At 38.7% G+C, this 26,736-nt stretch overlaps 2 long non-coding RNA genes across 2 annotated transcripts; one reads left to right on the forward strand and one right to left on the reverse strand.

The window, feature by feature from the left end:
- The first annotated feature begins 5,083 nt into the window (after positions 1-5,083).
- On the forward strand, positions 5,084-9,431 carry LOC116612881. The gene is made up of 2 exons (XR_007306841.1): positions 5,084-8,388; positions 8,774-9,431. It is a non-coding gene; the product is annotated as an uncharacterized LOC116612881 (long non-coding RNA).
- A 13,927-nt stretch (positions 9,432-23,358) lies between these two features.
- On the reverse strand, positions 23,359-26,736 carry LOC116607151. Its single transcript, XR_007306840.1, has 3 exons — positions 25,376-26,736; positions 23,990-24,365; positions 23,359-23,746 (listed from the first exon to the last, which is right to left on the reverse strand). It is a non-coding gene; the product is annotated as an uncharacterized LOC116607151 (long non-coding RNA).

Consider the following 26,736-nt stretch of genomic DNA (forward strand, 5'->3'; position numbering starts at 1 on the left):
CTTTTGGCTAGATTGATGTAAGTGGAAGGTTTTAAGAACTTCAAAGTATCCATCGGGTGTTCTTAGGCTAAAATTGACAGGCGTAACACTATGAAATAATGAAATGAATAATTCATGATATACTGTCTTCTTCATTGTAAAGAAATAAAAATCAATTCGATTTATTCAATTCCGAGAAAAATTGGAATTTCGTTGTCAAGGAGGATATTTTTAGATTATTACATAATTTATTTGAATCAACAGTCAGCACGGTGTCAGCGTATTCTTGGTTTGCACGTGACGTCACATTCATAAGCATAACAACCCGTTAGCCAAGTTGGAGGTCCAGCTGATGTGACACGTGCGAAAGTGCAACCCTTGCGGGAAAATTTGAAAACAATAAAATTAAAATGGGCGTATAATGCGCAGTTATCGGTTGTAAAACAGGTCGACAGGCAATTAAAGGTATCCCCTGCTGGTAAGCTCGTGGAGGATAAGTCGTGTTTATGTAACTCGAAGAAGTTGAATTTTTTTCTTATCATGATTGCTTAAATTCTCATTTGATCTTTTTTTCCTCTTATATTCTTGCATGTAGCTTTTTCTTTCTGTATTAATTTTCTCCTTATCAGTATTGTCTAAAACGATAAATTGAGGTTGTTGTTTTGTTTCAGTAACTGTGTTGTGAGTATTGATGTTATTAGCAGATGGGTGTCTTTCATTGCTCCTGGTAATACGAATTGGAACAGTAGAAACATAATGGGTTTTACCTAGGTGACCGATAGTAATAGCAGAAGGTGGATCATTTCGATTATTGACAGTCATTGGAGAAAAAGTCTCATTCGATTCAAAACTTGTATTATTATATTCATTGCATTAGAGACTCCTTGTATAGTAACATGATCGGCCCAGGTGCCTTGTTGTGACATGTTGTTTAGGTAGGATGCCCATGAGATATTTATAATACCTTCCAAAAATTGTTTGGGATTATCTATCAAAAAGTTAACATCAGTTTGTCGCACCACCATATGATAATTGGGAGATCCATATAACTTTGTTGCAACAATTCGAAAAAAAACAATCCCCTTCACAATCTAAATAAGTCAATCCGTTTTCAGCGAATCTCATTTCTAGCAATTCCAGTGGAGATTTCCTGCTATTATCTATTGTTTTTGGCCCTGGGTTAATTTCAATATCCCCAGATCTCACTAAGATTTCCCCTCTTGGGAAAAATTTCTCAGTTTAAAGTAGAATCACAAAATGTTTTTAATTTACAATTTCTTTCTGCTTATAGTTGGTGGGTATTTTTTTCCTGATATGGGCATAAACTGATTTAAATTCTTTTTTATTCATTTTTCTGAAAGGAAAAGAAGCACATCTTTTTTTTTCTTATGAAAATAACAATGTGGAGTATGTCTAAAAGAATTTCGAGTAGCACTAAAATTTGTATTCGATCTCTTTTTGCCTTTCCTAACCAATTCATGAATTTTTAGACGAGTTTTGGAATTCCTTAGCTATATGATTGCGAAAAGTTCGCCTTATTTTTCGAGACATGTTCAACAACCGACAAATTCTCTTAACAGGCAACCTGCTTGGTTCACGGTCCATTTTGCGACAACTTTTTCGGAACTTAGTTTTTCCATTATTAATAAATTTGTCGTATCGAGATCTGAGAATTCTTTCTGAAAACACTGGCACGTCGTCATGATCGGGATGAATTAGGCAATCAAAAACACAGATATCTAATTCGATGCTCCAGGCACGAATATCGATACGTAAGTTGGTTAAAAAGCCTAAAAATACTATAGTAATCAAACCAATTTCAATGCCAAAAAGAAGTGCAAAGTAGAAAAACATATTAAGCAGAAAAATTTAAGCGAGCAAACGAACGAAGCAATGCAATCGTAGCACTGAGACTAAATGCAGATCGCGTTTCATTTGTACACGCTTCTCACCACTGTTAGTGAAGTAGACTTCTTGCCTTGATTAACTATAGCAACAAAAGGTGTAAATTGACTTGGATATCTATTTGGTTTCCGTGATTTATTAGTGGATTGTGGCCAAGTCTGTTGGCCGAGAGTTGTTGGCTGTGGCTTACAAGCCAGTGATTTCGGATTTAATCTTTCAATCCAGGTTTTTTTCGTATTGAGTCTTTCAATCCGCAGAAAACTTAGCGCATTCAAGTGAATAATCGTGCACTTAAAGCACAAGAAGTCCTAGCAAGTAAACAAGTAACACTAACAATTAACATAACATTAAATGCCAAAAACTCGCCTCTGTAATACTACATGTGCAGGAAATCGATCCGTGTGAGAGAGCACGCTTGTCGTAATATCACATGATAAGGCAAATGCATTTCATTGGTAGACGATGTTCCCCGAGTGTCTTCGGATACTGACGAATCTTAACCGATTGTTTACACCGTCCGTCCGTCCGTCCCTCCCTCCCTCCCTCCCTCCCAAGGGCTACTTATTTATTTATTAGCTACTTATTTATTTGACATTGAAGGTATAAAAATGCTGCTGGAACGCTTGGTTTTAATGGCTGGAAGGGATCTCATTTCCGCTCGTGCAACTTTGTCACATGTGAAACAAACAAGGCAGCTATCGTCGATTACCATGTGTGACACTAGCGTGGGCTTCGTTTGAAGCGCGTTTAGATACTCAATTTTTGATTCTAGTTTCTCATAAACGCAGGTTCGACATACAACTACATCAAGCAAGTATTTTCGGTAAGGCCTATTTCAACAATAGCGTCGGGTAATAGTTTGGAAGATGAGCGGGTTACGCTAAAATGTTGAAAAGGAAAAATTATTTAGTTTTCAAATTATCTTAACAAAAATACTCTCGAATTGACTATCTGAAATTTATTCTTGTGCAACACTGGTCCTCTTGCCCCTCTCACACAAGTTGCCTTAGGGTTTGGACTTAGCAGGGGGCGTAAATTCGGGGATGGATCTTTGTAGGCAAGAGTGCATTTATTTTTTCAAATATTGCGAAGACAATTTTGGCGTGAAATAAAGATTCATCAATCGGGAAGTTTGACAGGTCAGTTTTAAGCCAAAAATTCGTGTGCTTCAAGTTGGAGTATTGTTAGGTGTTACTGTAGATTTAGAATAGAATTTAACGCGCAGATTTCGAGATTTTTATTTTAACATAAAAATATTGCTTCCTTTTAACTCGCATGACAAAAATTAATTTGATTTCCAAGAAGAGTGAATCTAGCGGAATCTGATAAAGCATAGATGTATTAATATAATCTGAAAAATTTACGAAAATCGCGCCGAAAATGAGTCTTCTGTAGGGAACATAGTATATAAGCTGTTTAGCCAAAAGAACCGACTCAAGAAACTTCACTTTTTTTGGTTAGTATATCACATTGGTCGTGCAGAAAAGCAAGCGAGTTCACAGCCTCCGCCAGTTGTGAGGATAGATCTTTGAGGCTTGATTTCATGGGTCGTAGCTTCTCGTCGAACTTTCTATCGAGGAGGTCCTCCATCGCCTTGAGGTCGCTAGCCAGACTAACATTGCCAAAGCACTTTTATAAATTGAATATTCACTTCCTTCAATGAACACACTATTACAGATAATACATATACGACATTGAAAAGCAAATAGACGAGCAGGAAGGGAAGAAAGCCTGACGGCTTAACAAATTTTCCCTCCAGAGCTCCAAGGACAACCGACCATGACGACGGTCATGAGACTATATTGTGAAACTTTGATACCCAAAACTGAGTATATTTACTGCAATTCTGTCTATAACTTCTCATATATGCATTGTGCTTTTGTTCTGGAGAATATTTCAATGCCCTATAATTTTTGTTGTATTCATTTTGTTTTTGCCTTTTGCTCTGGAGAGGCTTTTGATGCTCTGTATCGTCTTTTTTTACTTTTTTTAGCTTTGTTTGATCATCCTTATGATCTGTTGTGCAAGGATTTGACTTTCTTTTGAAAGTATTCTCAGTAGATTTCGACGAATTAGCTTCACTGCTTATTTCTTTCTTCTGATGCCGGAAGAGTTGATACATAATGCACCTCACCCAAATGGCCTAAATACACAGACCTTGGATTCTGAATGACATTTGATGCTTCAATTAAAGTCAGCTCTGAAAAATGTTCATTAGATTCAATGATGTGAATCCTTAAGTTCATCGCATCAGCTACAGCTTGTATTATTATGTTATCTGCCCATGTTCCTTGCAAAGACATATTGGATAAATATGCTAACCAAGAAGAAGCTAGATTGCTTTCTATGAATCGATCTGGATTCTCTCTTAAATATTGAACACCAGCAGCTCTTATTTCTAAGTGGTGATCTGAATTACCATATTACTGATGTGATAAGGCTTTTAATAAACAATCACCTCCACCACCAACATCTAGTGGTCTTAAACCTTTTCTCAAAAGTCTATAGCGAAACACAAAGTCAGACCTTGTATTAGCTAATGCACTAGTTATGTCATTTGTTAAAGGACCTGGGTTTAATTCTACATCTATAATAAGATATTTTGCTTTGATATGTCATGATTATGAGATTGATTTCTTTGGATTCATGAAAAATTACTATAAAAAGCGTCTTGTCTCCCAGTAAATCGAATATTTCATCGTTTATAATCACTTGCAATGGAGTGCATAAGAGAAGAGGCCGGGTGTGACTTCTTGACCATACTAGCATTTTTCTTTCTTAGTTTTCTACATTTCAAAGATCGTAAAACTTATTTTAATGATAGTCTAGATGGTTCTCTGTCTCTAATCCTGCAGATTCGTATTCTTAAACGAGGTCGAGAATGTCTACTACGAGTAGTTCTACAACATTTTGGTGCTTCATATTTACAACTTCTGTCTTTCTTAGAGATGAGATCAGAAATGGAAAAGTTTTACTAAAAAGCACTGTGAGCTCATGTGAAGAATATCCATAGTGTTTACAGACCCTAAAATACACAATCTGGAACTAGCTTTCGACAATATGTTTTCAAATTGAGTCTCCCAATTACATCCTCATGGATCGTGATCCTTTACAGGTTAAGTTCATTCTTTTAAACTATACCCTCTGAGGAATTACATTTTACTACAATCTCGAAGGTCTTTTTCATGTGCAACTCGGTTTTCCTCCGCCCAGCGCTTGATAACTTGGTTGATAACTTTATCCAGCGATGAATCAAGCGTGTCTGAGCCAGATATCGGTTCTGCAGACAAGACGCTCGAAAATTATCATGATGATGTTAGTCAGTGAGGTTGGTCTACACTAAGATTCCTTAGGGATGGGCGAGTGAACAAGACGCCATGTTGGTTACACAACGACTAACCATCAGGTCAGGCAACTTTTTTAACTACGCATGCACATTACTCACTTGCGTGCTATTGGTATTAGCGAGACCGCAGCAGTTCCATACTGTGTCGCAGTAATCTAGGACTGGCCAGATAAACAATTTATATATTGTATTTGCGTAGTCTTTCTAATAAAGGGTTCCATATAGAATATTCCAAGATATTTGTATTCATTTACTCTTTTGAGTGGCTTTCCATTAACTGAAACGTCGGCCGATGATAATCTCGGACTTGTATTAAACAGCACACACTCTGTTTTGCCTTGATGCATAAAGAAATCATTGTGGAGAAGCCACTGATTTATAATATTCAGTTCGTTAGTCAGAGCACTACTGATTGCACTAGAGTCTTTATCAGTGAAGTATATCAGTGTCGTCCGCATTCATTAAGATCTTGCATTTTTCTGAAAGCACACTGAAAAGGGCTCAGCAGTTTGTGCGCAACCAGAAAACTATAGAGCTGATAATGGACAGCCTTTTTGAGGACCTTGGATACCGCTGAAAGGACGGTAATGTCAATAGACACACTCTTTTTAAAAATAAGGGTCACCTTTGCAGATTTAAGTTCCTGTGGTACAACTCCTTGTGAGAGCGATTAATTGATGGTGCATGTCAGCGGCTTTACAATAACTTCGCTAGCTTCTTTAAGCAGACAAGGGGAGATTATCCAATCCACTAGCTTTCCCTGCCTTTAGACGTTTGATTAACTCAAGGACAAACGCCTCTGTCACCGGTTGGATTTTAAAGTCGGGTATTGATCGATCAAATCTAATCGAAAACCCCACACGTCTCCTCTGCATAATATCAGTTCCAAGGGTTTGTTGAGGCGTGTAACAACTGAGGCGAAGAAGCAATTAAAACTGTTTGCAATATTTTTCTCGTCACTGCAGAGCTTGCGACTGTGTGAGTATGAAATACGCTTGAAATACGAACTGAAATACTTGAAATACGCAATTAAATACGCACTGTGTTAAGTATGAAATACGCTTTCTAAATGCTTTTCAAATCTCTGATTAAGAAAATATTCGATGTTTAATGCTTTCCAAATATCCTGGAAACACCTCTAATTATGAGTCCCCCCTTCCCAATATTATTTTCAAACCATTATAAAGCGATTGTTTATGGTATAATAACAATGTTTCCTGGTATATAATATAATTTCTTCAACAAATACAAATTTTATACTAATTATTTCAGTACTGGTTGCTCACATACAAAACTGTAAGATTAGAATATTTTTATTTTTGTTTTCTTTATGCAAAATATCTATAAACGAATCCAGTTGTGTCAAGGTTTAGACACCAGTTCAGGGTTTTTTTTTAAATTATACAGCCCTCCACATAAATTTTAGTTTTATGTACAAAAATAAATTCGCATTATTCAGGCATTAAAACTATTAGTATCTGTTGCCATGCATGTTATCCAAAAACTGGGGATTTGTTTGTCAGACCTTTAATGTTTGGAATAGCCTAATTAACCAGTGAATAGTGATAACTATCTCTCGAACTCAGAAAGTCACTTTCCATAGGTTCAACAGTAAAAGAACATGTGTTATCTAAGTCATTAAATGTTTAAGCTTGTTGCACGAATGTATTATGTCCATGCCTTTTACATGTGGGCACCACCAAGCGATAAGGGTCCATATATTTAGTAGTTTTATGTTAAAATCTCAGGGTTTGGGGATTTTGTGAAGTCCAATCATGGTGCAAAACCTATTGCACTTTACTGCATGGTAATCCAAGAAATTATTTATAGCTTGTGTTGAAATGTTTCCAGTGGAAAATAACATATCCTCATAGGAGTATGCAGAATAGTTAACAGATACTGTAGGATCTATAATGCCTCTAATCACTGCTCTGAGCACCCTAATACAACTGTTGCCTCAATTTGCCGAACATGAAATACTTCTAATACTATTTTCAATATTTCTTTTAGTATTTACTATATATTAATTCTATTGTTGTAGAAAATGAAATGCTGGTTCCATATAAAAATACTAAAAATTGGAATCCCTTGTTGATTAAACAGTGTGTTCTCCCCCAATTACGGACCATACCCTATTCCGGACAGTTTACATCGAAAGCCTCTTTAAAATATACGAAAGCAAATAAAAAACATATTACGTTACCTAATTAGTAACAAATACTCACGTGTGCTGTAGTAATTACGTTGTTGGCGTTATTACCAGCGGGAAAATTCAAGTTTATTTGAAGGTGAATCGAACTTTAGTTCGCGTAGTTTGAAAGTTAACGGCGCAGTGAATTCAACGCTTTACATAAAACAGTCCTTCTGGTAAATTAGAGTTTAAAAAAATACCAACTTTTTTGGTGGGAATGAAGCACTTTTAATTTTACAATAGAATAGAAGTTCTTTGATCTAATTTAGAAGAATGAAAGCGTTTTGAAAATTTGCAGTGCTTGTTTACGAAGTGTCCCTAAACAAGGACACAAATAGACTGCTTATTGGAAATATGTTTTAAAAGATAATAGGGATTAGTTTTTGCATTTAAACTATATTTTGGAGGTACATATAAACGTTGTGACAATTTGTGCAATCATATGATAAAGACAACGCTCGCAAAAAAATTGCAACATAATTAGCAGCTTGTAAAAATGTTCCAAATATTTAGTTCGTCAAACTTCTAAACACATTCTAATGGCTATGTAGATAGCCAAAACTATAAATTACTGCCTTTTAAGCACGACCCGGATATTAGTTTGTTTCTTTCTCGACGGCTCCCTAAATTAAAAAAAATGTATATAAATTATTTTATCAGGTTAAGGTCTAATCTTGTTATTGGCAAAATTAAAAAGTGTTATTTTTATTGTTAAAAAGTTATGGTGCTAAATGCAAAAACCCAGCCGTAATTGGGGCAACACACTGTACTGGTCCTAGAGCATTCTTATCCTATGATTGGTTAAGAAGACTTCCCACAGCTTGATGTGCTCTTTCATCCATTTGTGTAGATCGCGGCAATCTTATTTCGTCAGCAAGGATGAACCGAAATCAAGGAATGAAGGATGACCACGTCTCACTTGTTCCTCTCTTGGTATTCAAACGCACTAATCTGCAGCGAATCCTTGGTAATTTAGTTAACTGCTTCCTTTGGTATTTCGCTCGATTGATAACCAATTGAACCTTTTATTCCACAATCTTAAAAGAAAACTGTCAATAAGGTCGGTTTCTATTTAAGTTAGAGAAGGCTCTACAAAATTAGGATTTGCAATCATATAGCTCCTTCGCATTTTGAACCACAACCTGTCTTTTAATGACCGATATGTCACATTTGTTCTTAAGATTAGCCCCAGCGCCGTCTTTGGGACCTTTTGCATGCGAGGTTTCAAAATAGTTCTTGAGCGTCACTTAGCCAAAGTCCGGCACTTACATGCTGACATCCCCATGAAGTGACGAATTTTGTACTGTGCTTAACATACATCAATTCACTCATGCATTACGTCAATTTTGCAGCCGATGTCATGTGTGCATCATGTTTGATATCCGGCGAGATGATGAAAATGTCCTCGTCGCTCAGGGCAGGTGGTCAGTGTAAATATCGTTACATGGATGGATGCTTGTGTTTGTCCATAGTAGAGCGAGTGAATCTGATCTTGGTGGAAGTAAGTACATTTTTTTAGAATAGTCATGTATAAAGCAGGCGGAATGACCTTAAGCTTTTCCAATAGCACTTTCAGACATTATTTAGGAGTTTTACCATTGAGTTCTAATTTTTTGCGCATAGAAGGTTCTCAGTAGTCCGAGATAGTATTTTAACATATCTGCTACTGAAGTTGTCTTGTTCCAATCTGAAGCTTCTTGCTCTCTCCCATTGTTACGTATTCAAACCTCATTTGACTTCTGCCATTCCATCGGCACTGCTTTCCTCTGGCAGCCGTTTAAGTCTCTCTACTCCTTAATTACTGCAGTCTTTCTTGATAGTTGTATCTGTGAAATTTCGCATCTTCATCCAACGGACAAAGGGTATCCTCTACAACGTCAGACAAGTTCAGATTGCTGGTTCTTTGTCGGTGAAAGCAGCCACTAATTAAAGTGGAATCGTTTGTACAACAGGTATAGTACAAAGGGGGGGGCATCTCTCTAGTTCTACGAATGGAGCACATCAACAAAATAAAAAAAGAACGTGAAAAGAAGCGGGGGCCAACATAAATGAAGAATCCGCAGAGAAGAAACCATGCTTTTGTGCCATCCTGGTCGGTGGAAACCTTGACACCAGAGGGACGACCTGGAGGTCAGAAAATTACCACAGCATCTTTATTGTAATATGACGTTAACAAGTAGTCATATGTTCCTTTGCCCTGGGTTATAGTTATCCCAGGCTTGAACAGAATCATTGCGAAAAAGTCACACGAAATGCCATCCACCTTGAGAAAGAACTGTTTTAGTAGTTCAAGTTGTTCGGGTAGGAATGAGTGAACATTAGTTTAGGGTTTTGGGGTGATTTGGAGTAGCGTGGAGTTTGAGTTATCAGTATTCCACTAAATCCAGAATCCTATTTCAGCCCCTAACATGATTGTTCTGGCTTGAATGGTATTATTGGTTGTAGTTGCATTGAAATGGTTAAAGTTTGTTACTTGTTTCAAATCGCTGTGACTGACAGACACTGGCAAAATTGAAGGTAGGAATCGTTCTTTCCAAAAAGCATTTCCATTTCCTTTTTTATTGCAGATAATAATATTAATTTTCATTGCAATGAATACAAGTTATATACATATACAATGCATAAATACAATAAGAACAGATTTGTTCTTCGCGAGGTTGGAATTGATGGCATTTGTAACCACCTTGGAATCTCTATTGCGGTCCTCACTATCGGAAAAAGGAAAGAATTTTAAAAAAGAGTAAATAATATAGGTTTTGGTGATGGGGTTAAGGGCCTTTCCCATCCCACCATTGATATTTAAATTTACTTGTCCACCCCGATTTGGAGACAATCACAGAAGATTAAAGCACAAAAGATGTTATAAATAAAGGTAAAGTGTTTGGCGGGTTGTTAGGTGTAAGCGTTAGCGATGACTGAGAGTAATTACTGGTATTAAAAGAAGGAAAAGGAGACACAACATGATCACCAACAGGCGGTGAAGGATCCAACATAAGTGATGAATACGATGGTAATAGAGGGGATAAAGGAAACGGTATGTCGATAAGGCTGTCTGTAAATGATGTTGATGGTGTAACAGTAGATGATGTTGGTGTGGTAGTCTGTGTGGTTGTAGCATCAGATGTGGTGGCAATTAGGGTGGTCTGTGTGGTTGTAGCATTAGGTGTGGTGGCAATTAGGGTGATCTTTGATTGAAGCATCAGATGTGGTGGCAATTAGGGTGGTCTTTGTGGTTGAAGCATCAGATGTGGTGGCAATAAGGGTTGTCTGTGTGTTAAAGCATCAGGTGTGGTGGCAATAAGGGTGGTCTGTGTGGTTGAAGCATTAGGTGTGGTGGCAATTAGGGTGGTCTGTGTGGTTGAAGAATCAGGTGTGGTGGCAATTAATGTGGTGTGTGTGGTTAACGATAAAGGTGTGGTAGCAATTGGGGTGCTTTGTGTGGTTTAAGTATCAGTTGAGGTGGCAATTGGAGGGGTTTGTTCGGTTATGGATGGTTTTACAATGGGCATGGTTTTCACAGCAGCTGTGATGGTTTGCGTGGTAGGTGTGGGTGTGTAAGTGTGGATAAGTATATGTAATATGCGATGATGGTGGATCCAAAAAAATTCGAGCATTTGAACGTAAACCGGTTTGAAGCTTAAATCCTTCAAATAGCAAAAATCAGATAGCTTACTACCAGATCGTGTTCAGGTTTATTTGTAAATGTTAGTTGTTTTACGTTTTCGAATGTCAGCCTTTCTTTGTGTATTTTCTAAATAAAGACAATTATATGTTAGACAAAAATGTAAGTTAAATCTTCTCTGATAAAATTAAAAGTTGAAATTGAAGATTTGAAGTCACAAAGTGACTTGTCATTTCTTGTATAATTTCAACGATACATTAAGCTTACGTGTTCACAGACAATTCATTTCTTGTCCCTTCGAAAGCAATATTTTATACCTTGAAAGTTTTAATGTTAGCTCCCATGAGGACTCAATTTTGTCAATAATGACAAGTTTTGCTCATCACAATCTATGTTGTGATCGCTATAGGGAAAGGTGGTCCAAAGAAGCTCCTTGAACCATTAAGATTCCTTGACGATATACATTAAGAAAAAGGCCACAATGCTTGAATGCTGTGCCTTAATATTGGAGAGAAAAAGCTTGTAATTATGAAAACACACCTTAATTCGATAGGAAAACGTCAGCCAAGGTTTTACCTTTCCACGCTAACCTTAGATCTCTTAGATCGGATTTTTACACACTTCAGCCAAGCGCGCCGATTGGCATAGACTACTAACACGTGCGGTGATTGGCTTGGCTAAAATAAAAGCCTGATATTTGATGTAGGGAGGTTAAATATAGGCAGAGCGGGATTGGAACGGTTGATAGGCTCAATGAAAATCAGATCGAATCGAAAGTTGACTGAGCCATCACTGAAATTCGTTGGTACCGCTCTCTACGTTCAGATGGGAAAGACAATCTTTGATAAGCTAAATGATATAGTGAAAGAACGATAGCAAAAAATCGACCGTCGGGACACATCAACACTATCAACAAATCCTATTGCAAAAAAACAAGGAACAGCCAGCAGAATCCAAATAAACCGTACAACATAAAACACGTGTTTTCATTCCTGCCACCACCAACACCTAGGTTCTTTAGGTTTTTCTTGACCACTGTACTTTTATGTACCCCCCAACACGCATCTTCTCCTTAGCGTAGCTGCTCTTAACGACCCCGACCTTTTTAGTGGAAATGAGAACAAGACCGTACTGCGGCCACATCTTCTCTGTCTCACCACCGGTGTTCGTTTGTCTCTATATAGACATATATATACACATAGTGTATAAGGGCGAATGAACAACAACAACAATGTATGCTTAAGCTTATAAGTATTCAAAGCATAAGCCTACATCGGAAAGGCCACAAAAGTCATAAGGTAATGGAATACTAATAACTAAGAACATATTTATGCGTTTTTTTTATATTAAACTTTAATTTTGTTGAGAATGAAGTGATGATGATGCTACATTTAATTTAAGAATTATACACAACCAACTTTTTTATTTTGCTGGGATTTTTTTGTCTCTCGCTAAAGCTATGACTTAATACCCAACAGTTTTTTCAACGACGCCATATTACTTCGTTGATTGTTAATCAAGTCAGTAAGTTGACTTTTTGCATGCACACATGAAGAAATAATAGGCGCTACCAAAGCTGATGTACAAACTTACCCTTATATCCGCGTTGTAGATAATCCAGAGAATCACTTGATCACCAAAGCACAAAGGATCAGCAAAACATCCGCCGCAAATGGAAAACAGCATGCATTAAGGACGAAAAAACGGTCATCGTAAAAAATATATCTCAAAAGAGACGTGCGACATTAAAATGGAGCAATCCCTGACCAGAATCAAAGAACAAGGAGCAAATGGTTGAGATGCTGCGCCAAAATCCGATTCTTAAGGGATTTATTGTTGACGGATCGGATACTTTTTCCATACAATAACTTCGCTTGCACAAATCATGGCTACGCCCCCGCTTTACTTTCCATGATGATGGCAAATACCTCTAAAGGAGAACAAATACAAAACACCATGATGGGATGTGATACCAACCTTATTGTTTTACAATAGGATTACGTTAACACACAGAGCTGTGAGAACATGCTATTTGAACATCAAGTGCATAGCCAGAATTTGCCGAGAGGGGTGACCGGCCAAAGATATCAAGAAAAAAGTACCTTATTCGACGATCATTCAAAATGAAATGCCCCAGCTTTTGTCGGTCGAGAAGGGAAGGGGATTAGGGGAACCCGCTACGCACCTCTTTAAGTAGATTTGAAAATTATTATATTATTGGTTTTATTTATTTTATGCCTGGCCTAACCAAGCAAACGAAACGAAATTTCAATCAAACTCAAATCAATTGATTGAAGTTCGATTGCAGGTTCGGCATTCAAACACAATCGAACAGGAACCTGACTGTTCGATTGATTGCTGAACACATCCTTGCGGCCCCTGTGTATTGGGATTACCCCACATTTACACTGCAACCTCCCTAATTTTAAAATCTACCTCCACACCACAACCATTGTAATACACACCTAGATTCCTACCATAATTACATTACCACCCCGACTCCACACTATCTTACTAGCCATTCTTCCCTATCACCCTACCACATCACCACACTGTATAATCACACCCACTTCACTCTCACACCCTTTTAGGCCCCTGCGTCTGGGTACGAATACCCGATCCAAACCAAATGTTCGACTTATTTTCTCAACACAAAAGACAGTAACACTCACCTTTTGTCCAGTCGTTCTTAGCATTTCCTTGTGAGCTGAAATTTTATGCCAAAAACCAAAAGATAATTTTGATTTATTTCCATTCTCTCAAAAGAACATCAGCATATCTTATCTGTCTTAGGTAATTTGATGCTACTGCATTTTGTTTCATTTGAGCTACAGAAGCAAATGTGCTATTTTCTTTAAAGTACTGTTTCTCCCATGATTTGATATATTTGTTCACTTTTAATTTCGTAGTTTTAACACGACTTGATGTCAGTCAATTTGCTTTCATACGTGTAAGCTACATCTGCTCGATTTGGGTTTTCCTTAAGAAGACTGCGAGCATGGTCGAATTGCTTAACCTCCTCTGTGTTCACAAGAAAAACTCTCCCCAGCTTGGTGAGAAATTCTGTTTCTGGCACTTGTGGATCACTGTTGTTTGTTTCAGGTGGGTTCTCAGTGCAGCGGGAAGTCATTTCTTGTTTGTCGTGGTCTTCTAATGGTCTATTGGATATATATTCTGAAGAATTATCATTCATTGACTGGTTTAAACAATCTGTCAACTGCTGGTCATATTGTGGTACAAGTGACAAAACAGCCTCTGTCACCAGAGTGACGCGCCGTGATTGTAAAATAACCATGTGAACTTGTAATTCATTTTATTCTCCACATTGACGGTACTATAACACAAATAAAAAAACATGGATAAAAGTATAAAGCAGCCGCTATGATATGTTAAAAATTGAATAAACGAGAAAAAAGGGAATAATTTACCTTAACGGTGACAATATACAGACGAGTAGACGACAGAGAGGACGAACTAAATAAATCTTAATTGCAGTGACTAATATATACAGAATGTTTACGTGTACTTATCGAAAATTAGCATGACTTAGACAAAGGACTCTAATAACAATAGAACGATGTGTTAACGAGAAACTACTAAACCGGTAACGAACAAAGGGTGTACAAACGTATTAACAAAACATCTTGTAACACAAAAATTCAGAGTTTCGCTGTAACAAACCGTCCCCTCGAAGGACCATTGAGTCCTGACACAACAATTAATTTATGAATAGTGTTTCATATCAGATGGTACTTCTGAGCACTGGATGAGTCCATTCATCTGTAAGTCGTCAGTAGTGGGTCTGTAAATTCACAAGTCGTTTGCAAACATTAAGACAGATCTTGACATCTAGGTTGGTCCAGATGCTGCTTCTAGTAGGCAGACCTTGCGTACATCTCTCTTCAGATGGGAGAGTGCAGTCTTGATCATCACATGGCGAACAGCACGGAACTTGTCGGGAACTACTTCATCAATCACTCCCATAGGCCACCGTCCACGAGGTAATGGTTCATCCACAACTAGTACTAGATCTCCTTTGCTGAGATTTCTCCTTGGTTTCAGCCACTTCTGACGTTCTTGAAGAGCTTGCATATATATACTCTGTCACCCATCGTCTCTAAAAAATATTGGATAGGTACTGTGCATGACGCCAGCGCTTGGGTTCTAGGTCGTTTGGGTCATCTGTGATACGCGTCAGGGGGCGATCATTCAGAATTTTCTCTGTCTCTGCCATCATAGTACTGAGTATTTTATCATCCACCGTCTGGTTAGCAAGTAAGACGCGCAGGATTCTGCGAATTGAACCTATGATTCTCCCAAATTCCTCCTGTTTGGCTTGCTTTGGGGGGATTGAAATGCCATTCGATCTTATTCTCTCCCATGGTATCTCTGATACGGTCTTGGTTCCAGGTTTTCAAGGCTTCTCTGATATCTTCTGCTCCCTTGAAGTTTGTTCCATTGTCGCTGAAGACTTCCCTTGGCGGTCCTCTCCTGCTCACAAATCTTGAGAAGGCTTGGAGAAAGGAGTCTGTCGTTAACTCGTGGGCAATCTCGATATGAACTGCACGCATAGTTAAACAAGAGAAAACGCATTCATATAGCCTTACGTAACTTCTCTTTACTCTGACTTGTATAGGCCCGAAGTAATTCCAACAAAGGTAAATGGTGGATTATCAGGTGTGACGCGCGCTAATGAAAGTGGAGCCATAAGCTGATCTTGAGGCTTGGCCTTTCACCGCCCCTCCTTTCAATATCCAATACTTCTCGCGAACGCTTGATAGCACTTGGGTTGGACCCATATGACCTTCCTTGTTATGAACTTGACGAATGATGTGATGCTTACGTGGAATGATGTGATGCTTACGTGGAAGAATGGCTGGATGCTGTGATGAGTATTGGATCAATGCTCTATCAAGACGTCCTCCGACTCGGATCAATCCATCGAGTACAAATGGGCAGAGCTTTAAAAGGGGACTTGTGTATGGCGCTCTGTTCAATCGGCGACCTGAAGATCTTGAGTAGTCCTTCTCCTCTTCTGTTCTCTTTCTTTCTTCAACCTCCAGGATTTTCATTTTCCTCGGAAAGCTCTGTCGTTGTACATACTTCACTATCTCGTTCTCGGCTTCTGAAATCTCTTGAGCCGTGAGATCTCCTATCTTAAGATCAACGTTGGATGGTCGGCGCACCTGATGTATTAGGTACTTCTTAAATCGCATCATCCAAGCAACTCCTTTCAGGAGGGCATACAAGGAGGAATACCTCTCAATCATGTTGTCTAAACCCTCTTTCACATTACTGCCCACATGGTTGCTGCTCACATTTTTAACTTCGATCTTCTCGACACAAGTATCATTAACTGGTTGTGAAGGCCAACATTCTTCTTGCTTCTTTAGGAATTGTAGACCATTTAGCCATACTTGAACCTTCTCCGTCACTCGTCTTCAGGCCTCGAGAGGCATAATCGGCCGGATTCATATCAGAACTCACATGAAACCACTGATCTGGGCTGGATATATCGTGGATAGTTGATAGCCGATTAGCAAAAAAGGTCTTGAAACGCTTAGATTTGTTCTCTATACTTTGCAAAACAATCGTCGAATCTGTCCAGAAATAAGTATTGTGCACTGGTAGGTCGAGTTCTTTTTCGATCTGTTTGTGTAGCTTTACAGCGACTGTTGCGGCAGTGAGCTCTAACCTAGGGATTGTGACTGACTTCAATGGTGCTACTCTTGCTTTCCGGAGCAATAAATTGCAGGTCACAACACAATCAGTATCTTGAACGCGTAAATATGACGCGGCGCCATATCCCTCAGTTGGAGCATCCGAAAAATGGTGCAGCTGTATGGACTGTAATTTAGACAATGGCTGTAGTTTCACACATCTAGGCACTGTAACATTAGTCCAGTCAATCTATGGTTTTAAGTCAAACTAATTGCAAAAGAATTTTTCTCACTGCAGATCGATAGATGTCAGTGACCTAACTAACACACTGAAAATTCCAAAAAATTCCTCCAGGCGAACATGCTTAAAATTAAGTTCAAAGTTGACAGTTTTTTTTCCACAGGGTACCCATGTCGTAATACATAAGCATTAGTGTATTAAACAATAAATATCAAAAGGGGATGATAGAAATCATTTTCATCAAAACAAAAATACGATTTGATTAATTTCTAAGCGTGTTTTGGCCTTCTCGGAATGTTTTCTACTCAAAAGACTAAATTATAGCTAACCACAGGGTGCCCGCGTCGTAAAAACAAGGAAGTAATGGATTTAAGAGGTAACAAGGACATTTGACGCCAGAAAAGCATTTGAATGAAACCCAAAGTAGAATTTTATTAACTTCCATTGTATTTGGTACTATATGGGAAATGTTTGTGGCTCAATTGACTATTAACCTCAAAAAAAGTTATCCGCAAATCCGCATACAAATTTCTTTAATTATCTGAAACGGAGCGTTTGAAAAGATCGTTTGTCTCGGTGTTTTCATATAATCTTTACGGATCCGACAATGCCATTGAAGCAGGACCATAATGCTGAGCGAGATATATATGAATCAATCACTTTTGCTTAGGTCAGGCGGGGCGGAATGATCACAGCTTTGTCCACGTTTTGCAAAAGACCATTTTCGACTAGAGTTCTTTGCGGTGGGAGCTTTCCGTCCATTTCCTTCAACCCGCAGTCTTCTGGTGGAAGTGCAAGACCTTTCCACTGCTGTACTTGTTGATACACACGAAGGCTGTTGTAGACAGCTCCGACAATGCCATTGAGGCAGGAGCATAATGCTGAGCGAGATAATACACGAATCAATCACTTTCGCTTAGGTCAGGTGGGGCGGAATTGTCACAGCTTTGTCCACGGCAAGTACCACAAGCAGCAGTACAATCTAAGTCGTGCCTTTTTGCAAGAGCATTTTCGACTAGAGCATCCTGTCTTACAGTTGCATCTAATCAGTTCCAGCAAAGAAGGATGCGCTGCAGATTGATCGGTTCTTTGCGGTAGGAGCTTTCCGTCCACTTCCTTCCACCCCCAGTCTTCTGGTGGAAGTGCAATACCTCTCCACCGTGTACTTGGTGATGCACACGAAGGCTGTGGTAGATGGCTGCAGCAGATATTTGGGGCAGGCTCTCTGGTCGAACCTGTGTGTTCCCGGTCGAAATCTTTTGACAAAATCTTGCATAACGGAGAGAGTCCAGCGTTTCATCTTTGAGACCCTTGTACAGACACAAGAGGGCCGTCTCCCCTGCTGCAGCAATATCGTTCTTAGCAGCATCTGCTTGATGATAGAGCAGACGTGGTATCGCAACCTAGTATTGCGTGCGCGAACATGATGTTTTTGCAAATGTCGGGACCAAGTGCCTCAACTGTATTCTTTATGTTCCAAACTCTCATGGTACCTGACTTTTGCTTTGTCTGAGGCATAAACAAAATATCATGATCGTTCGCATCAGCGTAGTGACATAGCAAAATCAAAAGGTCTGTATCTTCGCCGACCAAAGCAGTTGTAGTGGTCTTGACAAACTGAATGGCTGTTTCGACAATTGCCAAGTCTGCGTCTCCAGGGGCATGTAAAACGGTGTATCCTGAGCGTTGGAGCTTGTCACCTAGCAGATAAATGAACCTCTGTTTATTCGCTGGATTACTGAGAAATACGTCTTTCTTAATTCTCAATACCATCTTGCCATCAAATTCCACAGAGGGACCACATACACTGGATCTTCTTTCGTGAGTAGAATCTTTGGTTGAGGGCCCAGACTCATATCCGTCAAACACCACGTCTGAAGTCACATCTCTCTTCGGAATAAGCTTCTTGCCGATTAAGGAAGGAGTGATTACTGCAATGATACCCATACCATGGAATGTGCCGCTTCCATCTAAAGTACGCGTATTATGGTCCACATTGTCCGCTATGTACTGAACTTGTTTATCCGGTGTATAGCTGGGAATGTCTGTGCCCTGGTGCACGGCTGCACTTCTGCCATACTTTTGCACTGTCGCGTATTGCGAACAAAAAAAGAAGATCTGGTAAATATTCTAACGCTTTTTCTACGGAGGACATTTCATCGCTAGAGGGATAATCGCTTGTTGTAGTGGGTAGGTCTTTAATCTCACTCTTGATCAATCTTGCTGCAGTTTGTATAATCTTCGCTTTTTCGACTTCGCTATCATCGCCCTTAGGTTTTTTGTAGAAGTCACTGATTATACTTGCTGTTGTTTCCCGAAATGTAACGACATTTTGGTTGTTTATAGAATTAATGGCTATTTCATTACCGAAATGTTGGTGTAATCTAGCTTTCATAGGGACGTTGCTGTAGGGGGCTTCATTGTCGTCTTCGAGATACATTTCCATTAAGGAAACAAGATCGGAAATAGTTAATTGCTCTTCGTCATTATCTTCTAAAAATCTTGCTACCTTCAGAAATGCAGCATCTTTGATGGTGTCAGTCCGGCGGCCGAGAGTTCGTTTCTGGTACTTTTCTTCGCCTTCTCCGTCATGTCCTTTAGGAATCTGTTTACCAGTTCTAAAGTTCACGTTACATGAGTTATGATAAACAGCATCCACTGCGTGCAGATCGCTCGCGAACTCTATCCGACTGAGGACTATCTTTCCCGAATCATCTTCTCTGGTATTGCAGATGTGCAATATGCGATGTTGAAAATCACTGGTTCGCACGGGATAGACATCCGAGCCACGTTTTCGGTGATTGTACTTTGCCGGTTGACCACAAAAGAGGCGGTGCTCCTTAAAATTGAATATCGGGCTGCCAGATCGACGTGCTGCTACTGTCGGATTCTTGTTTTCGTCGACACTTTTGTTTGCTGCTGGTCTCCGTGTATAGTCAAGGCGACATTTGACGTGCACACGTTGACCAGAGGTAACATGGATATTACTACTTTCCAGGCAATCGCTTATCTCATTAATTGTCTTGCAGCCCTTTTCCGTCAGTGCCACCGCAATGACTACATCTATAGGCCTGTTGCAAAAGCAGCACGCCATAACGGCGCGTGGTGGGGGATACCTCTTTACTTCTACATGATTCCTTTTGGAAACAAAAAACACAATTTTAAAAGAAATTCCACTCTCGATGTTTGAATTAACGGAACAAGTTTTCGAAAAGAACTATCATGGCTTTGATAACGGTTAAAAAATGTAGACAAACTAGAAAATAAGACTATTTACAATTGGCTTGTGTCTCGTAGATCACTCGAGCTCGATATTGGCTCGTGTGCGATTGTCACTCGCGATGTGTAGTGAATGAAACGATTTCATAAAGCGAATAAAACATCATTATTTTTTTTCTGATTGCTTACCTTAAATCCCTGTCAGCCTCTATAACAACTGCTACCACAATTAAGCACAAAAAAAGCATGAAAATATCGACAAATTTGGAGAGAAACCCGATGAACTTGCAGTGCTTGATGTGACTAAACGATTATCAACCAGGCGTTCCTCGCCACACAGGAATCGACTTGATTGTTGTTTTAATTTTTGATTCTATCGCTGTTTAATCTGAGACTTTTCAAATCATACATAAAAACAAAGTGTTCGCTTCTTACTAACTAGTGTTTGCATTTTTAAAACCCAAAACATAACAAATTCATTTTTATTTAACATTTTTATAATTTTACGCGACGCGGGTACCCTGTGGTAAAACGCTGAAACTTTGCCCTTAATTTTAAGCATGTTTGCCCCGAGGAATTTTTTGGAATTTTTAATATGTTAGTAAGGGCACTAAGATCTATCAATCTACGGTCGCAGAAATTCTTTTGCAATTAGTTTGACTTCGACCCCCTAAAATTCATAGATTGACTGGACTACATCTGTGACATCTTGAGCTCTGCGTCTGGAATAACTTCATGAATAGTCGCTCTTGCATAAGCCTTGAAGGATCTTCTTAGCTGGCAGTACAAGTGGTGCTGCCAGACCAAGTGGATCGTACACTGACGATGTCATGGATAGTATACCACGTCTCGTGGAAACGGATCTCTTTTGAAGAGTTCGGAAACTGAAGACATCTTAAACTTTCCATGTCTTTCCTAGGGTTCACTCTATCGGCAGATCATCCAGATCAATATCCTTGTCTTTTAATGAAGGGGCTTGCTCTTTTTCTGGAATCGAGACAAGTACCTCACGTCTGTTGCAGAGCTGATGTACCAGACTAAGAGCTTCGCCAGTAGTCTGCACGGACTTGACACAATCATCTTCGTAAAAGTTCCTCAGAACAGTTTCAACTGTCGCGTCACCAAAATCAGCCTTGTTATTCTCTGCTGTCTTTCTTAGAGCGAAATTTGCACAGCTCGGTGATGACTTTGCTCCAAAGATGTGAACTAGCATCTGATGCTCAACTGGTGCTGTTGACAAATAATGTCCCGGCCACAATAAGAATCGAAGAGCTTCGCAATCTTGTGGTGAGACCTTGACTTGATGAAACATCATTCTACGTCCGCCATAAAGGCCACAGGATGTTGACGAAAGCGTATAATCACTCCAACGAGCTTGTTGGTTAAGTCAGGACCTTGAAGCAACATATCATTCAATAAGATGTTCTTATGCTTGGCTGCGCAGTCAAAAACTACTCTCACTTTGTCGGGTTTCTGCGGGTGAAATACTGGATGATGAGCGAGGTACCAAGTCGGACTGTCATCGCTGCTTTGATGGTCTGTAGGAAGTTGTCTGGCGTGATCTTGAGAAATATATTCGTCTATTGTTGCTGTGTACTGGCGATGGAGGACCTCATACTTCAGTAGTCGTCGCTTTAATAAGCATAGTCGTCTAAGGGCTGTGGTTCTGTTGTCTGGAAAGCGCGGATTGTCAACCTTCCATGGTAGAGAAAGCTAGTAATGTCCATCTACTAGCGTTCCCGACTTCTCGATGATGCTTAGGGCTCGACGATCCTCTATCGACATAGGTTCTCTTGACGTAGGTGTCTCCGTTGTAAAGTCGATCGATCTTTGCCGTCAGCATTTCTTAGTCTTCGCTTACAAAATTTACTTGTCCTGACTGTCCCGTCTGATTTCCGACTGTTCCAATCAATGTGTGTGTTTTCGTCTTCCACGGCGTTCCTCAAAAATCCAATGCGCTTCGGGAACATCACTACCGATAAGGATGGTAACCTTCGAAATTTCGGGAAAGTCGATTCCTTGTAAATGAGAACACTTTCTGATGTCTTCTGATGATGGTATTGATGAGTTCGAGATCGGTAACTTGTCCAAGGTCCACACTTTATCCAACTGGACTTCACCTTTACCATCGAAGGACTCAACTTGACCTTGTCTTTGCTGCTTTTCAGCGTAAATTGTCGTTAACGAAAAGGTTGTTTGTGTCCCTACATCACTGCTAGAGCACCTGCCAATGATATACACCTCTGGCCTCTCCATAATGTCCTGTATGTCTATATGTACACCCGTCTTCTCAAAGTACTCCTCTGCTGTCAGGTGGAATGCAGGGTCATGAATAGAGGCGACTGTAAACACAAGGTGACCATGATTCGCAACCGTAGAGTATAATAATAATAATAATAATAACTTTATTTACAGAGGGTGGCACTTAATAGTGTAATACACTAGTAAACTTGTGGCCCTCAAAACTCATACATACAAATAATACAATATAAAATATATATATATATATATATAAAATATCTATTTACAATACAAATTATAAAAATACTATTCCCACCCAGACCAAAAGGAGAAAAAAAAAAAAAAAAAAAAAAAAAAAAAGATTAAATAAATAAAATAAAATATGAGTTAATTCGAAATATTAAAATGATTTAAAAGTAATTGTTCATTAAGATATTTATGACGGAGAGCGTTCTTAAAAGAGCTTATATATGAGTTAATTCGAAATATTAAAATGATTTAAAAGTAATTGTTCATTAAGATATTTATGACGAAAAGCGTTCTTAAAAGAGCTTATATTAGGCAGTTTCTTTATGCTGGCTTCTAAATTGTTCCATTTACGGATTGCATTTACTGTAAACGTTTTCCCGCCTTCGCTTTTTCTAGTATACTTTGGAGTTATAAAATTCAGTCCTGAGAAACGAGTATTTCTATTATGAAGTGTATTGTTCAGCTTAAGAGTTTCAATTAGATATTCGGGCACCATCAGTTGTAGCCTTTTAAAGAGAATAGAACACATTGAGATGTGATTGTCCAGATAGAAAGGCAGCCATTGAAGTCTATTAAACAACGGTTCTGAGGGTGCTCTGGGGTCAGCGTTGAGTATTAGACGTGCAGCTCTTTTTTGTAGAGTTAGAAATCTTGACAAACAATCCTTAGTTGATGCTGTTTGCCAAACAGTCCCAGCATAGTGGTCATGCCACACAAGCAAGTGTCTCTCTAATTTCTTTAATCTCTCTCTCTCATCTTCTCCAAAATTTCACCATCATCAAACTCCTTCAGCTCGCACAGTCTTTGTGCTGTATGACTCATCAGGCCTGTACCTAATAAATTCCTGGTGCATTTTCAAGGAAGCTTTCCTTATTTCATCTAGAGGGACTTTTCTTCCTTAAACTACAAAGTCATTGGTGTGGATTTTGCCTTCTTTGTTCATAACAATCTTCTTGTACTTGTGGGGTATAATAAGCTTTCCAATCGTATAGTCCCCATCTTCTCTTCTTTTCCCCATCTTCTTTCTCAATTTTTTTGCGTACAGCACTTAGTAGCTGTTGGTTAGTTTCAGGAGTTAGAAGATAAATCTCCCCTGGAATGAAGCAATAGAAGCTTGAATAAATTTCATTTATTTCACAGATTGTGTCTCCCCGTCCCTTTTTGATTCAGTTATTACAGTTTAATTACCTTGTTGGTTCTTTATTTCATTACCTTATACTGTATATAACATTGTAATGAATGACAGCATGTCATTGTATTCCTTCTGTAACTATCTCTGAAACCTTTTGGGTAGGGCATGTCCCTATACATTCCCATTTTGTTGTACACTACTTACCTCCTAAGCCACGTAGTTTCTTCTAATTCTGCCTTCACTGCGTTCCTCGTGCCTTCTCTTGAATCTTTTTACATTCACTCCTGCATCAATGAGGTACTGATGTAGTATTTGGCCGCCATTTTTTGCAGGCTCTCCATTTTTTATTAGCCCATTATAATTCTTTGCCAGAACACTCCAATTGAAAGTGGTGTCTCTACTTCCTTTTCCATTGAAGCCTTGTCCCATGTCATGTTTGTGATGTCTCCAATGTGATTTTTTTTTCCTTTGTTTCATTTTTGCCTCTGCATGTCTTTCTTCCGCTGCGTTTGTACTTTCATTCGAAAGGGCTAGCCTGTCTCACTGACGTGCTCTTAGTGACTGCCTGTTACCTAAGCACCTTTTAATAAAGAACAAACATTGTTTTGTAAAACACCTCCAACATTGCATCTCACACAATTTTCCTTTTTCCTCACACAGTTTTCCTTTTTCACACCTTTATTGATTTTGCTAGAACTGTTGTATGCACATTTGGTGATATCTATCCTGCGTCTTTTTAAGCTCAGTTTTATATATATATATTTGAGGAACATTGCTATGTGGTATGTTTATCTCTTTCAGGACATTAAACGGATTCTCGTTTACTTTGCTTTTCAGCATCAGGCTTTTCACGGAAAACAGTGTCTGGATGGATGGGAAATGTCGGTAGCATCCCTTACAGTCGAACAATGACAGTCCTCGTCTGAGTCAAACGCAGCCAGCGCTCACCAGAGAATTCTTCCAAGAATTTTGATTTCTCAACCCTTTTACTAGAACTTGACTTAATCCAGTTTTGGAATGCTGCTTCAAGTGCGGGATAGTTTTTGCTAAACTGGATGTAATCAATGTTGAATGCTTCTGGACAATCTACAAACACCGGTGAAGAATTTATACCTTGCTCGTACTTGGGATTTGGCGGGATCGTTGTTTCATTTCAGAAATTGTTTTGACATTTTTGCAGATTCTAGAGCTGCAACTTTGGCGAAACCACAGTTAGTCGGGGACACAAGTCCGCCTGACATTTATAGAGAAATATGAGTTAATTTGATCGAAAACTATTGAGATTATCGTAGTATTTTGGTTGAGGATATAAACTCGTGTTGCCCGCGCTTTTCCTAACTGCTAGACTTTCAAAAATTACGTCACTACTTGTAATTGAAGTTTTGTGATTTCCTTAATATGAGATATAATGTCGACATTTCCTAATAATATGAAATTTTTTCAACCAAGAGATAGGTGAATCCTACATGAATAACAACACATTAAGACAGCAACATTCAGAAATTTTTGGAACTATTTTTTTTATCATGCATTAGTTTTATACAATACAATCAACTGTTTTAGAGAATTAAACATACAAGTCTTACAAACCTCTGTGTTTTTGTTATTTCCTGTACAACAAAGACGGTAAATTGTGCTACATGGTGCTACAGAGGACAGTTCGTCCGCCATTTTAAAAGTCTATTTTTCAAGCGTCATCCGCTGACAATCTTTATATAGACACACGGCGCAATTCAAGATGGCGTCTCAACAGAAAGGAAAACAACGAATAAATAAAACTCCGGTTGCGCCAGATGAATCTGTGTTTATCGAATCCCTGACTTTAACAAGGTCTTGATTATATGTTATAATTTGTAAATGCAATTTGGATGGATGTGCAAGTAATCATAATTTTTTTTGTATTTTGCCTAATCACAGCAAATTACGAGCTTTTTGTATTCTTTATTTTTATAGCTAAGTACTAGAACATGTTCACCCATCCAAATTGTCAACCTGTTTAATAACATACGACAAGTTTCTAGGCCAATTATGAACATTTTTGGGGGGCTTTAAGCTAGGAGAATCGACATGTTTATGTTTTGGCGCCAATTTTTGACGGTTGCAGATCACATGAACGGTTGGCATGACAACAATTTTTCTCATTTGGACCATCTTGGTACAGTGTATAACCTTAAAAATCAAAACGCTTGTATTTTTGTTTTGCAATTTTTTTTTCGATTTTTCTATATTTTTGTCACTAGGCCCATGCCTTAAGTACACTGAGTATGCACCGAACACACTAATAGTAAGAACTTGCAACGAAAAAGCAGAAAAGGGTATTTAAATGATTGCCTTATGTGCTGCCATCTGTAAAATTGTTATAATCAATCTTCCTTATGATAATTATCAAAATTTGTTTTTGTTGCCCACATGAACAGCTAACAATAGCGTGTGTTTATATTTGATAGTGTATACTTGAGAATCTTAATTATAATTTGAGGATTAAAGTCAAGGAAGAAAGCCAATTCATGGATGCCAGGTGGCATGGAGAAGAGTGAGGGACTGGGGCACCCATACACTTATAACATTTTTAAGCCAACAAAAGCAACATCACTAACAAACTCTATCATCATTATTTTCTTCCTTCTACCTCCAATGTATTCCCTACACTCCTCACCTAAAAGGTTAGCAGGTATTTCTCATAGAGCACTGTATCGCCCCATGACAGGTTCTCCAATAGGGTTCTGGATTCCGTATCCTAGTGTGTGGATTCCGGATCCTAGTGTGTGGATTCCGGATTACATGTGGGTTTTTTCCCCCGGATTCCGGATTCCATTTTTGTGTTCCAGGTTTTTTACAAAACTTTAAATACCTCCAGTGCCTATATGTTCTAAATCTTTCTAATGCCTGTAAAGTTTTGTTTTTACCTTTCGATTCCATTTATAAACGTTTTGCGTTGTGTCGCTTGTTGT

Source organism: Nematostella vectensis, chromosome 2 (genome assembly GCF_932526225.1).
Source record: "Nematostella vectensis chromosome 2, jaNemVect1.1, whole genome shotgun sequence".
Taxonomy (NCBI): domain Eukaryota; kingdom Metazoa; phylum Cnidaria; class Anthozoa; order Actiniaria; family Edwardsiidae; genus Nematostella; species Nematostella vectensis.